Source organism: Miniopterus natalensis, chromosome 7 (assembly GCF_054644295.1).
Source record: "Miniopterus natalensis isolate mMinNat1 chromosome 7, mMinNat1.hap1, whole genome shotgun sequence".
In the NCBI taxonomy this organism is placed as follows: Eukaryota; Metazoa; Chordata; class Mammalia; order Chiroptera; family Miniopteridae; genus Miniopterus; species Miniopterus natalensis.
Window position 1 is genome coordinate 75,288,657 of NC_142087.1, and position 15,516 is coordinate 75,304,172.

Below are 15,516 nucleotides of genomic sequence, written 5' to 3' on the forward strand. Positions count from 1 at the left end.
AGACACAGCTGCAGACCCCACCTCATCCCCTCACTGAGTCTCATCATCAACTTACCTCTGGACACACGGACCCGAGGACGCCACCCCAGAGAGAGGCGGAGGAGGGAGCAGAAGGAAATCTGAGCTGAGCATTACCTAAAGGCCTGAAGCACTGGATCAGATTAAACTGACCAGATTACAGTGACTCTGGTGTTTTCCCTTGTTGCCCTGGGACTGGGGTTTGTGAGAAAGCTCAGATCAATTACAGGAAATAAAGAGAAGACATTTCTCTCCACATACACAGGTGACAGTGTGAGTAAACCGGCCCCATGTCAGTCACCAAGAGGGATGCTCCTGTGGGCGGGAACCACACCGTCCGTTCAGCACTGGGTCTGAAATGCAGTCAGCGCTCAATGAATATCTACGGGAGAGGCAAATGGGAGTTTCAGCTCTGACTCTCCTCGGCAGCCGACCTGGGCCACTCTGCAGGACTGGGGAGGGAGAAGTCTTCTCGGCTTCCTCAGGGGCACAGATTTTGGGGTCAGACCCAGATGGGTTCAAACTCTGGCTCAGCCCTTGTGTGGGCAGCTTCTGGCATGGCCCCGATGATCCCACCTCCTGGCAGTCACACTCTCTGAAGTGTGAGTGGACCTAGTGACTTACTTCTAATAAATATAATATGGCAAAGTGATGGAATGTCATCTCCAAGGTCAGGTTGCAAAAGACAGTGACTCAGCTCTCTACATACACAGGCACACACCCATGCACTTACACACACACAACACACACACACATGTGCACATGCACACATACACATACATATAGGTTCTTGGCCTGCTCACACTGACAAAGCAGACTGCCATGCTGGGGAGGCCTCCAGCCAATAGCCAGAGGAACAGATGCCCTCAATCCAAGGACCCACAAAGAACTAAATCCTGCCACTATAACTGAGCAAACCTGGAAGTTTTGCTCCCGTTCAACCTTGAGATGACTGAAGCCCTGCCGACACCTTGGCCGCAGCCTGTGAGAGACCCTGAAGCAGATGACCCAGCCAAACCATGCCTGGACCCCTGACCTGCAGAAACCTGCGATCATAAACACTTTGTTTCAAGCTGCAAAGTGTTGGGGTCATGTGTAATGCAGCAGTAGGTAATTCATATAGCTCTGCACCCGCTGACCAGGTCCTTAACCTCTGTGTGTGTACCCTCATCTAAAAGGGCCATAACAACCACACATTTCCACCTTATAGGTTCATTGCAAGGACCAAGAAAATGAGTGAATGAGTGAATGAATGAATGGGACCACTGGTGAAGCAATGAGAAGATCACAGATTCAGGAAAGAGAACCCAAGGGGAGATTAGAATGAAACTGAGGAGCTCTCACTGAGCAGCTGCTGCAAGGCCAAGTGCCCATTTATACCCCTGGGAGGGTCCCTCACCAAGCTGAAGGCCTACCTTCATCATCACTTTCTCAGCCAGTTCTTCCCTGGGCTTCCAAAGACCAGTGCTCAGAGCTACCAGGATGCTCAGCATCCTTTGCCACCCCCACACTGAGTCCTGCTGTCTCTTCTTCATGGATTATGTTCCCCTTGGGGCTGCTGTTGCCCAAAAACTGGCTGGGCTTGGCGCCATGGAGACAAACAAGCCAATAGCCACAGCAACTGATAGCCCCAGAAATTGACCCTCATGGGAGAGCCACAGCCAACTGGCATGAGTACCGGGGCCTGGCCACAGCTCCTGGGCAGTCAGTCCTGGGGGTGACAGGGACAAAGGGGGGGGGGTCAGACTTTAGCCTTCACATGGTAACAGATGCCTGATTCTGAGTCAGGAGAATAAGCTTAGACCTGGATACACATCACAGGACCCGGGAGCCTTAACAAATACACTAGGAGCACTTCCCGCCCGGGTCTGTGTGACCCCCAAGCCTGAGCTGGACCCACCATGCTGAACCAGGCTTGACTGCCTAGAGAGGCACACATCTCTCCCCCATCTCATCTGGGGCTGGAGCCACCTGGGCAGAAGGGCCGCAGGAGCCAGAAGGCAGCTGTCTGTCGTTCTCTCCCTCCTAAGCTGGGGATGTGAATCAGACCCTTGATGTCCACAGGGTATGATGGAGGCTGGTTGGCAGCCCATGGGCAACTCACCTGCAGCAGGTCAGGGTTTGCGAGTAACCACAGTGCCCTCCTGGATCCTCCCCACTTCAGTAGATCCCACAGCCTCTCGGATGCTAGGCACATGGCCACCCAAGCTGGGTGACAACCAGCATCAGTACTGGTTTCCCAATTGCTCTGAGGGGCAGGTACCAGGAGCAGACTCCTGCCCAGTGCCCATCAGGCAAGTTAGGAGGCTGGCCCTGACCCACCCCCTGGAGGCTGTAGTGCTGTTTCTCTCTCGTCTTAGCTCAGCACCCCCATTACCATCATGGCAGCAATGGCCAGCGTTAATGGAACTCACTCCATGCCATTAGCTCAGGGAATCCCCACAAACCCCCGCCCCACAGGTAGGTTATGTGATAATTCCTATCTGGCACAGGGGCTGGCTAAGGCCCCACTGGTCAGTGGGGGAGGCAGGATTTGAACCCAGGCAGCCTGGCTTTGGGGCAGTGCTCTCTGCGATGTGGCTGGCTCCTACACACTGGCCAGCCACCCCCCAGCAAAGCACTGCAGGCTGGCTTTGTCCTTTGGGAACCCCTCATCTCCCCGGAGGCCTCCAACCCATTCACTGGCCCAGGGAAGGCTCCGGGCTCGCCTTGCTGACACAGCAATGATTTCTTGGCCCCAAAGCCACAGTTGTTGGAAATTACAATCCTTCCTTCCTGATTCTGAGCTCATGGCTCCAAGAGGCTCCTAATGCACACGTCTCCCATTATCCAGAGAAAGTTCTTTCCATGGCCACGACCCAGGCGTGTTAAAATGTAAACCACCAAACATCATGTGGCAGCAAGCTCATTTGTCTCTGTCAGGCTCCACTCCGGCCCCACCAGGCCCCTCTCCTCTCACTGTCATCCTGTGAGGGTCTTGGCCAGGCCTGGCCCAAGAAGTCAGGGCCCATGGACCCGACAGAGTGAACCACTATGCGAGCATTTAATAGCATTGTCTCGGTGTCAAATAAATCATACTTTCATGGACCATTTTTCAATTTGTAGCCCCAAGTCAAGACTCTAAAAATGTTACCAGCTGTCAGGGATGAAATGTGTGCCTCAGGCTCTTACATGCATGGGGGTCATGTGCCTTCCCACCCGTGGGAGAGCCGGGCACCAGTGTTCTGAGGCAGGACACAGTTTCATGTTTGCCACTCTAAAGACAAGATTCCTTCCCCCACTATTTATAGCCTCTTTGGGGGACATGTGTCTGGAGGAGGTATGAGCCAGGAGAGGTATCTCTCAGATGGCCGGGAGTCTAGGACAGCAAGTGTGGTGACTCCATGCTCTTGGAATGGGATTGGAGGGTCTTGAAAGCTTACCAGCTTTGGAGTCAGAAAGAAAAGAGCCCAAACCCCAGATTTGCTATTTATCAGCTATGTGACCTGGGACAAGTCAGTTCACTTCTCTGGGCCTCAAACAAGTAATCGTAGAACCCTCTTCCCAGATTGTGGAGAGGACTAAATGGGAGAATAGAATAAAGGAACTTAGAATGTGCTGCGGGGATCTTGCAATAAGAGGAATGTTAATAACAGCTAATATTTATTAGGGGGTGTTGTGAATAGAACAGTATACCCCCAAATATGCATGTCTCCCCAGAGTCTTCTTTGGAAATAGTCTTTGCAGATGTAATTAGTTAGGATAAGGTTGTACTGGATGAGGGTGGCCCTAGATGCAATGACTGGTGTCCTTGGAGGGGAGGAGCGGACACATGGAAGAAGGCCTGTGAAGGCAGCAAGTATCTGCTCATTCATCTGCTCTCTCATTCAGGAAAATTCCAACAGCAGGCCAGATGGGGACATGGGCCGGCATCGATGGTACAGGGAGCCCTCTGGCCCAATCGATGCCCTCGAACAATTCTAAGGTCATCCCTGGATTCACCTTATCTGGGTTTTTTGCAATTGCTGCCACTAAGCAGTAGAACAGGGAGAAAATAGCAAAATACAGGCAAAACCACCCTTACAATGCAGCCCAACAGCAAAGAACCCCCACCCGGGTCAGGAGTGTTTTTCCACCAGGAAACCAAAACAGTTCATCCGAGTTTCTTCACCCTTTGTCCCAAGACGCAAAAATGTCAGAAATGTGCATGGACTCTGGCCTGAGGGACGCTGGATCTCGCCCCCGCGGTCCATTTCCTGCCCGGGCTGAGGGTGAGGGTAAAGACCACGGCCTGAGGGTCAGGACAGTGGGCCGGCTCCTGCCGGGCCGCTCGCCTGCCCAGGGCGCGGGCTGAGGCTTCCTTCCTGGGCACGTTTTCTTAGCTGTAAGCTGCGGGCGACAATGCCTGGTCCATCCCCTCACAGACGTGAGCTGGAGCAGACAACTGCGGGGCGCACTGGGCTACTTTCCTCTGTCCTCCTAAGGAATCGGCACCATGAGAATGGCGCCTCCCCCAGACCCAGCTTTACAACGCGGGGACTTGGACTGTGGGCAAATCCATTTGTATTCACAAAGCACCAACTGCGTGCTCAACGCCACGCCAGTTCCTGGGAGGTTATTTACAGCTGTTAACACCGATGCTTAGCAATACCGGCAGTAGCCACCCTTCATTGAGCATTTGCTAGACCCAAAGCGTTATGTGCTTTGCCTGGCTGAATTTTCACAACAGATCTGCAAGACGCACATCATTAGAAACCCCATTTTCCAGGGAAAACTCAGTTCAGTGGGAGTAACTTGCTCGAGGCCCCATAGTTCAGTTGGGCTCCCCTTAAACTCTGTTCCCAAAACAGACACTGCTGCCCATAAGTACCCACGGCCCAGTGGGTGGCTGCGGTGAGATCGGGACCCTCCCCTAAATGTGACATTCCTTCCACAAGCTTGTATTTCTAGTGCCCAACACAGGGTCAAACAATTCATACACATTACGTCGCTGAGAGCTCATAAAACTTTCCTAAGAAGTTGTTACCATTATTATTATTCTGTTCATAAAGATGAGGACATGGAGGCCCAGGGGGTGACATGGGTGGTGGCACTAACAAGTCAGGACCAAAATCTGGCCTTCCTGACTCCACATCTAAGGTTTGTCCCCACCCTTTCAAAATGGAGCTGGACACCACAAGTATTAAATCCATGTAGAGACAGTCAAGGGTGTTGGAGAAACAATCCTAGGGGGCTTCCTGGAGGAAGAGGATCATAAAGGATGGGCCAAACCTGCAAGGAACAGATTCCCTCTCTTCAGACAGCTCAGGGCATTTGCCAGGAACCTGGGAGCTGGAGCTCCCCAGCCCCAACCTTCTGAAACTTAGCCTCTGGTACCTCATTCCCCCAAGGGACTCAGGAGGAATCTGTCCTGCCTCCCACCCCGCCCTGCACCACCCCACAGGCCTGTCTGCGTGCCAGGCCAGGGCTGGCCCTTCGCCCTGTGCACCTTTCTTCATTCTGCAGGCCTCAGGAAGGAAGGTCCAGAGCCAAGGTTATCGTGGGGCTCACATACCTTAGGGGGGGGCTGGGTACACAAAACCACAGGTTATTCAGTGCGCATTGTTTGCGATCGCAAAAGACTGGGACCAATCTCACGTCCATCAGCAGGAGACTGGATAAAGACACTGGCACAGCCACATACCACTCAAGTGTCAGCCGAGGAAGAGTGGGAGGTCATGAGAAAATACTAAAAGTTGATATTGGGGAAGAACTTTACATACACATGGGCAGGGCCTCATCCAAGCGTATTAATCCTTTCATCAATCTCAGGGAGGGGGCCACGATCTTCACTTTAAAATGAGGAAACTGAGGCATGGAGAGGTCAAGCCCACGGTGCCAGGCCAATGGCTATAAACAGCGCAGCTGGGATTTGGGTCAGGCAAAGGGTGTCAGAGCCGTGCTCGGGACCACTCTGCCACATGGCCCCCCAGACTCTGTCTGGCCTCCCTCTGCCAGGGGCACCCAGAATCTGGGAAAGAAGAGAAACACGCAGACAGCCTTCAGCATCCCCCGCGCTGTGCTGGCCTGGAGGCATTAGAAGGGGTCTGACAAACGGATTGTGATAACTCAGATGCTGTGGTAGCCAACCTCTCTCTCCACTCAATTATGGCCAGCGGGCCCACTGATTATTTTTATAGCCTTTCCTGGAGTCATGACAAGGAAAACGAAACGATCCCCAGGACCCCTTTCATCACTAACAGCCGTGTTTCGCCGATGGGGGTGGAGGAAGGAAAGAAAAATCAGTTTTTCCCCCACTTTGAGCTCATCAACAGAACTCAAGGCCAGGCGGCCAACATGTTGGTGCCGAGAAAAGCTGTTCTCAAGCAGAACTAATTGGCAACAGAAGTGGAATTTCCCCCCAAAAAAGGATAAGCATGCTTTATCCCTGGGAATTACCCTTCGGAATAGGTATTCCAGACACGTCGTGTGCAGCTCCCGCGTGCGGCTGGCAGCCTCAGCCAGACGAGGCCAAGGGTGGCCAGTGCTGGTCACCAGTCGACCGGGGCGGCCTGTTTTACACTAAGGTATTCACGAAGGTCAACAGTGCAAACCAGCCCAGCCTGAAGTGGGCATGGCCCTCCTCTTGCCCAGCATCACTTCCCTCCTCCAGGAACAGCAGCTGGCTTCGGGGTCCCCCAGACACTGGTTTGGGTGGAGCTGATCCCCCCCAGCTCTGGGGACTGCCTGCCAGTGAGCGCACTCCAGGGCTATTTCAGGAATGGGCATACAACCCAACCAGAAACAACAGGCAAGAGAGAAAAAACCCTGAACAAGGCTTCTGCAAAAGGGAGCTCTGCCATTTTAGAGGTGCAGAGAGGCGACATGCACCGAATTCAAGACAGCAGCGACTGCCGTGGGAAGGAGCACGCGGTGGATATAAATGTCAGCGTTCTAGTTCTCAGTGGGCGGGGGGATAAGGTGTTCTTTATTTTATAAATAGGTGTAGTGAGACTTAGATGGAGGGGTAAAGGAAGCCATTCAGGAGCCTCTCTCAGTGTCTCATGACTAGATGATGATTGAGTCAAGTCTACCTGAGGTCCAGTTTTGAAAGTCTTGAGGAAAGCTCTCTAGACCTGGATTTGGGGACCAGAGATCTATGGGGACTCCTCTCCCTGGGTAAGTGAGCAGAAGACCTTAGGCTGTTCCCTCTGCCATTAACCGGGCACAAGCTAGAGGTTCCCCGTGACTCTAATTCAGGATTCTCCCAAAAAGTCTGGCTGTCTTGTCACCCTTGGCAACACAGCAAAGCAAATATGTCCACAAGTATGTATTGAGTGCCTACTATGTACAACAAGCATTTATTAAGTGCCTACTATGGGTTATAGCACTGATAAAGCAGGCAAAAAATAAATAAATAAATAAAATCCCTGCCTTCAGGAAACTTACATTTGAGAGGGGACATTTAAGAAAAGAAAATTATATAATATGTTGGATGATGGGTGACAAGTGGAGAGGAGTGGGCCTCATGGAGATCTGGACAATAAGTGTCCCAGGCAGAGGGGAAAGCAAGTGCAAAGGTCCTGCGGCAGGACTGTGCCTGGCACCATTGAGAACAGCAAGCCCAGTGAAGGGGAGAATGAGGGAGATGAGGTCAGGATCCTGCAGGACCTGTGGCTATGGTGAGGACTTTGCCTTTTACCCTGGGTGAGGTGGAAGCCAGGACTGGGGGAACAAAGATGTCTTGAGCAGAGAAGGGACAGGATCTGATTTCCTTTTAACAGAACCAGACTGGCTGCAAGTAGAGAACAGATTGTCACAGAGGCAGAAGGAGAAGCAGCGACCTCAGTAAAGAGGCAACTGTAATGGTCCAGAGAAAGATGATGGCCACTTGGCCCAGACTGACACCGTGGAGGTGACAGGAAGTAGCCAGCGTCCAGTTGCAGGCTGAGGGCAGAGCCAATCAGGTTCTTTTTACTGAAGCATGGAAGCAGCTGGGCTCTACTCATGTGTTTTGGGTGAAGGAAGTTTGAGACCAGGTTTGAAATAGAGATGTGGCGATCAAAAGGGATTTCTTCTGCCTTTTTTTTTTAAATCCTCACCTGAGGATATTTTTTCCATTGCTTTTCAGAGAGAGAGAGAGAAACATAGATGTGAGGGAGACAGATCCATTGGTTGCCTCCAGCTCATGTCCCAACTGGGGCGACCCTGCAACCAAGGTATGTGTCCTTGGCCGGAATCAAACCCAGAACCCTTCAGTTCACAGGCAGATGCTCTAACCACTGAGCCAAATCAGCCAGAGCAAAAGGGATTTCTTCTTATAACCTCCTGGGACTTGTGTCATGCCTCATTGAAAGGAACGGTTTAGGTCTTCATGGGCTAACAGGGAAAACACCCGGGACACATTGTCGAGTGAAAAAAGGTAGAAGGCAGAATAGAACGAGAAATGATCACATTTTTTAAAATTATGAGTATGAGCGAATGAATGGTCTGGAAGAGAAGGCACACCTGGCTCTCAACGATCTGGAGTGAAGGTTTAAACTCCGGATTGCCCTTCCTGCCACGCAAAATAAAATGATAATAGAGCCCGTTTTTACTTCTTTTCAACATTGCTGTGGCATGGCTCCCCGCTGCCATCACAACACGCTTTTCTTAGCCAGTGTCCCTACCTGGGCCTCCTCCTTGGCCTGGACTGGAAGGGAGGTGGAACTTGGAAAGGAGAAATATTTTCCTCTCGTGCTTGCTGGCTTGGGAGAGCTGGAAAGGGCCCACCTGGCTCCTAAAGTTTCTAAAAATAGAAAGTTGTCTTAATTTTCCTATAGTTTTGGCTTAGCCATTCCTTCTACTTGTGCCAAGATGCCGTTTGTATTAGAGAATCGTTCGCTGTGCGTGAAGATACAGGCTGGCAGGGGCGAGACCTGAAACGGAGCAGAACGGGCCGGCAGCTGCCACTGGAGGTGCTGCCGGTGTGGACGGCACCCCTTCCCCACCCAGCCCCTGCACCCACTCCAGCCATCCGGCAGGAAAGAGCAGTTTGGCTCTTGGTTTGTTTTAGCTGAGAAGAGGAAGTTGAGGGGACTGTGTCCAAGGCCCAGCGCCTGGAGTTTGAATCTTTCTGGGTAAGGGCTGAGGACAGGCCACGACAGGGCTTCTGAGACCCTAGGCACAGGCATATATGCTGTGGGGCCAGTGTGTGCTGGTAAAGGGTTAACAACAAGCTCTCCGGAGAAAGTGTGTGTGTGCGCGCACACACGTGTGTATATACAAATATGTGCACATACACATGCACACGCACGCACACACTCACATATACTTAGGTTTATCATAGGCTGTATTGATGTAAAGGATGTGTAGCACACAATTTACAAATAAAAATAAAATTTATGCCCGGCTGGGGCGTGGCTCAGCGGTTGAGTGTCGACCTGGGATCCAGGCGATTGGGGTTCGATTCCCGGTCAGGGCACATGCCCGGGTTGCAGGCTCGATCAATGACTCTCTCATCATTGATGTTTCTATCTGTCTCTCCCTCTCCTTTCCTCTCTCTGAAATCAATAAAGATGTATTTAAAAAAAATAAAAAATAATAAAATAATAAAATTTATGATACCCCTTTTTGTAAATTTCATATCATCAATTGATTCACTCAGAACGTTTTCATTGATCTTCCCCTCAACTCTTGTATCTATAGTCTACCTATGGTTATAACGGTGAGTGACTGCAGTTTCTCAGGAATGTTGGTTGTTGTTTAATTTCACCTTAAGGAGTGAGGCCAATGTTATACAACAAGTTGCACACCGGAACGTAACTCGTTTGTCAATGGAATGAGCGACTTCCTCGATTTTTGGTGGGATTCACCATGTAAGCTAGAGAGAGAACAGACTTTTATGTTTGATCTGCATCGTTAACTTTTTCTCCCTCACTTTCTCAAACCTAGACAATGAACAAAACAGTAAGTCAAGCCCTGTGTTGTACTCATTTGCCAATTTGCAAAGTATAAATACTCCCAATGTGGCCAGTATCAGGCTATCAACTTGACATCACTAAAAATGAAATTGGGAAGAGACACACACCATTGTATACACAGGGTGTCCACCAAAAATGTATACACACACTTTGAATAATTCTACAGGTAGTGTTTGTTAAAATACATCTCATTTTAATTTAACAGCTATTAGTTGTTAAAGTGTGTATACATTTTTGGAGGACACCCTATAGTATTCCCACTAGACAGCTACCATAGATGTAAATAACCTCAGGAGCACAGGTAATATGGATAGGGTGACAAACCGTCCCAGTTTGCCCGGGACTGCAAGGGCTTCTGGGACAAGTTATTCACACTAGAGCTGGGACCACCACTTAGGTCCCGGCTTGAGCCTAAGGCAGAGCCAGTCCCTAAAAGGACAGAAGGTCTGAGTCAGTACAGAGCTGCTGTGGGATGGAATTTTCCAGGGGAGAGAAAACAGGAGGCCACATCTGGGTGCCAGGCCCTCCTACTCTGCCCAGATGCCTGACACCCGAGGGATTTCCCACCTGCCGAGGCCCTGCTGCCTATTTCTTATCTCTTGGCTGCTGCTGGCCACAGCTGCAGGGACACATATGCAAATGGCCTGCAATAATTTTAATGTGTGATTCCCGGGGGGGGGGAGGCATGTGGAAAGCACTGTTTGTGTTTCACAATTCTGTTTCGTCCAGAGTTAGCAGTGGGGGCCCGGAGTGATTTGAAACACATTTTTGAAAAGGCAAAATAAAATTGGAACAGAACCCAGTAGAGACATGTGCCACTCTTTCCACCCCACCGCTCTCTCCACCCTGCCTAATATTAACCCTCTTCTCTCACGCCCATGAGCCTCCTACAACAGAGCAGCAAACACTGCAAATGGCACCGGGCACTGTTCCGTCAAATCAGGAGCCCCTGCCCATCCCAGGACAGTGTCCCTCTCCCGGGGCTCACATACCATCCCGGTAGCTAGAGGCTGCTTAGCCAGCCGCTGCTTCTGTGCAGCCTCTCTGCTTCCCTCCTCCAGATAGTGCTCCCTCCTCCTTCACCCCTGCTTCCTGGGTAACCACAGACTCGTAGAACACAGAATACAGGCTACTGGAGGTGGGAAGATAGTGAAAGTAAAGTTAGAAAAAGCGAGATCTGAGTCTCACCTCTGCCACGGACCAGCTGTGTGTCCATGGGCAAGTCATTTCACCTCTCTGAGCCTCTGTTTGCTCCGTGTACTATGAGGGGAATAATAACAATAGCTACTCCACAGGGGATTGTGGGCTCCCCTGAGCTAAAGTTTCAAAATGCCTAGCACAGTGCCTGGCACACAGCAGACACACACAAAATAGCAGTCATAGAAAGAGCCCCTTAAAGATCACCACATTTAACAACTCAGTTTTAAAGATGAACAAACAGAGGCCCAGAGAGGGAAAGGAACTTGCCCAAAGCCACACAGCAAGATATTGCAATGCCATCTTAGCTTCAACGCAGGCTCCCTTCACCGACTTTGGGAGCTCCAGGTTGGAGGGTGAGAATGTGCTGCCCTCCTGTCACCTCACCTCCCTCTGGAGTCTGACCCCTGGGCCAGCGGCGCGCACAGAACGGTCGCTTCACACTCACCATCCGCAGGTCGGGACTTTCAAGACCGGGTCACGCCATCCTCAAAGCAGCCTGGCCGATCTCTGTAGCGAGTCTGGGCTCCCATTCACTGCAGGGCTCCAGGAGAGGAGCCAGGACTCGCCTCCCGGGAGCCCACCGTCCCCTTCGTCTTTGTGTCTTTGCGGACGACGGGCTGTGGGCTCTGATAGCACAGCCGGCTCTTATCTGGCCTGTGTCAGGGTGCAGGCGGCTGTGGAGCCGGGGTTCCAGGAAGCCTGCCTGGGGCGCCCCCAGCGGGTCCCGCTCCCCCGGATGCTGCCTGCTGCTCTGGACGCGGCCGATTGCCTGTCAGTGTCACTCGGAGCTCTGCCTGGGAGAATTCCATGTTGGCCCCCAGCACGCGGGGTCCCCACCCCTTCACGTCCCACCCCCCACTCCCATCTTGGCAAGGGGACTGGGAAAGGCAGCGAGTTTCAAGTCCGCACAGCGTTTGTGGTCGTGTCCTGAACTCTCCGCGATTAATCCTGGAGCATCTGATTTCTGCTTCGCCTCGGAGGGGGGTGGGGGGACGCCTAGAAGTTTCTGTTTACTCCATTCTGCACCGGCTGCGTGCTAATCACAAACAGACAGGGACGCAGCCTCTCGGGCCGCTCCTTCCCCTTCTTACCTTGCCACTTTCTCTGTACCCTCCCCACACTTTCCCTCCTTCCTCCCCTTTGCCCTCTGTCCCCTCCTCAGGGGGATCGGTCCTCCACACACCCCTTCCTCCCGTCCTGGGTCCTGGGTATTCCCCAAACCCGGTCAACCCCTCTGCACCTCCCCCTCCTCCTGGGATGCGAGTTGCTTGGCCTTGGCCCTTTACATCTTTATAGTTACTAGTTGGCTTCTTTTACTGCTTTTCCCCTCTCTTTACAACCTAATTATTTCAGGGTTTGCCCTCACACACACACACCCCTGTTGCATTTGTGCGTGTAAGACTCCTAGAAACTTGGTGTCTCTGAGTCAAAGGGTGGGGTCCCAGGCTCCTTTGTCACCTCAGAACATCTTGCTTTTGGATTCTGCTCAGGGATGCACCCAGGAACAAAGTCCCCATTGATGGAGAGGCCCAGCCCTCACTGCCTCCCAGCCTGTAACACCTAGAGATGAATTTCTCTCTGCCTTGCCTTGGCTCCCTTCCACCCTACAGCCACTGCAGACAAGAAACCAGGACTAAACAGCCCCAAAGAGCAGAAACTGACACCTCCCCAACCCCCCCCCCACACACACACACACTCTGAAGGGTAATTGGTCAAGAGCTTTGAAAACCGAAAGTAAGCAGAGGATGCCACCCAAACATCACTTACGCGTGTACGTCAGGAGGCAGACACATAGAGGAGGTTTGCTAGAAAAAATGGTTTCTCATAGGAAACGATTGGAAACAAATATCCATCAAATAATAACTGTTAAGTAGAACACAGAAGAGTCCTACTATGTTTAAAAAGAGTGGGCTGTGTCCGTATGTAACAACAGAGATGGATCCCTAAGATGTATTATTGAGTGAGAACAGGGTCAGAGGGGTCCATTCGGTATAATCCTGACTGTGTGACCCTCCCCTTTACACACACACATAAAATGAAATACGATGGAAACACATATGAAGCCAGGAAAAGAGTCTGGAAGGATATAAACCAAACTGAGTCATTGCCTCTGGGAAAGGGGGAGGCAAAAGGTTTAAGGGTGATGCTGTGACCGGTAACAGCTTCATTTCGAAATATGACAATGGATTCGTCTATTCCTTGTGTCCCAAACCAGCTTCGTTCCCCAGGGACACTGCGCCTCGCACAAGGAGGACATTTCAGCCACCCATTTGCCTCCTCGAACTAACTCAAAGAATTCTGCAATTTGTCAGCGGAGAAATAAACAGCAATCCTGAGGCGTGAACCCAGAAATTCTGCAAACGCTCCAGTTGGATGAGCTCCAGCTCGACGTTGGGACCCCTTGAGCCAGCAGTGACTTATCAAGAAATTCCTTAAGAGCAGAGGAGCTGTCCAGTTGGGCGGGCGAGGCCTCCTGGCAACGACGAGGGCAGATCTGCACTCGAAAGGGAAGCACTGGGAAGTGATGACTTGGTTTCAGGAAACCATGTCACCTACTCTAACCTATAAAACATGAAAACCATTTTGAAGCATTTTAAAGGAATGAGTTTGAACAAGTTCAGGCAAAGGGCTACTGAGAAAGCTCAGCCTCGGTTCAGCCATTTCCCTCCCCCTTGCTGGCTAACGGAGAACCAAGTCTCACAGACGGGACGGACAAGCAGGCCTTCCACCCGACGCAGGGTGCCTTCTCACGCGCTATGGATGGGATCCTCCAGCACATTCTCTTGTGTTCTTCGCTTGTCAAAGGCCGGCTTTATCGGGGGGAGTGACTGAGGAGAAGACAAATGACATTCTCATAGCCCTGAGCCAGTAGGGGAAGCCACCCCATCCCAACCCCCATTCTCCGGGGCAGAAGGAAGCTCCAGATTTAGAACCTGGCCTCTTGAACTTGGGGTTTCCAGCCGTCTGAAGGCATAGCATAGTTAGACCATGCAGGGGGTGCTCAACAGGACTTCAGGTGGCACTCAGCTGGGCACCAGACAAGGCTGAAGCTCATGGTGGGAAAATCATTTCGAACCTGTACAGTGCTCTTCCAATCCCCTCTGGCCCAGGAGAGCACCTCAGCTCTGTGCCAGTCTGCCTTTAACATCTCTACCCGTTTACTAACCTCCCTTCGAACCAAGAGAAAGCCGGCTTCAGGCTTCCATCGTTCGGCAGCCAACGGTGTCCAGCTAGAGTTGTGGTTTCCACTGACACTTTCCAATTTTTAATTTTTGTAAGTTTAAAAATGACTCTGCCAGATAAGAGAAAAACTAACCAAACCCTAATAAAACATGGAGCGTAGTTAATGATAATGTATCAGTGTTGGTGCATTCATCGTAACAACAGCACCATAACAATGCAAGGTGTCAACAGTAAGGGAAACTGAGAAACTGGGTACAGGGTAGATAAGAAATCTCTGGACCCACTTTGTGACTTTTTTTAAATCTAAAACTATTCTAAAATTGAAAATTTAAACATTTTAATGGACCTAGAAAAAAAATTCCATGTTGTTTTTTTAAAATGTATATATGGAGAGAAAGAGAGAGAGAAAGCCAATGTGGCAAAAATATTAACAATGGGTGAATCTAGGGGTATTCTTGGCACTATTATCTCAACTTCCCTGCAGGTTAGAAATCTGTCAAAACAAAAATTTAGCAGAGAAAGTAAATCAATTTAAAGAGAAATATTAAGTACGTAAGAGCCCACATGGCAAATGAATTTGGCCAGAGTTGTCGAGATGGTGGCTGAGTTGTCGGCATTTGGAGGACACCAGGCTAGGAAGTGGCCTGGCAATGAGGTGGATCTGGGATGACCTCTGTAGTCCCTGAGCGGCCACACTCACTCCCCGTGGCCCCAGAACCTTCTCTGCAGCCCCCGCAGGTGCACACTTCCAAAGCGCACAGCGTTTCTAACACTTTCAAACGATTTCCCACCCCTACCACGTTCCCCTCAGGATGTAAGCAGGGCAGGTGTCATCGTCCCACTCGCCAGGCTGGGTGTTTCGGGGGTGGGGATGAACACAGAAGAAATGTCCTAGTGTGAGACAGATGTGTACATGGAGACCTGCACTGCCCAGTGCCAACCTCAGCCCAGGTAGTAAGTGCCCTTGGTGCAGAGAGGGAGGGGCTTCTGCCTTTGAGAATGAAGGGCCTGCCCCAGGGAGGATGAATAAACAGAAAGTTTACGGTGACCTTTCTGGAACACCTCTGTTCTCAGGCCCTCAGGGTAAGGCCACTTCCGAAGCCTCTGCCGCCCTGCGGAGCCTCACTGTCTAGTCCTGCCTAAGTCCCCCTCACGTCTCCTGCTTGGGAAGGGGGGGGGGGGTGGGCTGAGCTTA

General features: G+C 51.2%; 1 protein-coding gene across 1 annotated transcript in view; it reads right to left on the reverse strand.

Moving 5' to 3' along the window:
* Positions 1-12,113, reverse strand: part of RIPOR3 (RIPOR family member 3) — a 59,211-nt gene extending 47,098 nt beyond the window's left edge. Inside the window, exon 1 of the mRNA XM_087819163.1 lies at positions 11,584-12,113. The gene's annotated coding sequence lies outside the window, so the exon portion shown is untranslated. The remainder of the gene's footprint in view (positions 1-11,583) is intronic.
* Positions 12,114-15,516: the final 3,403 nt, after the last annotated feature.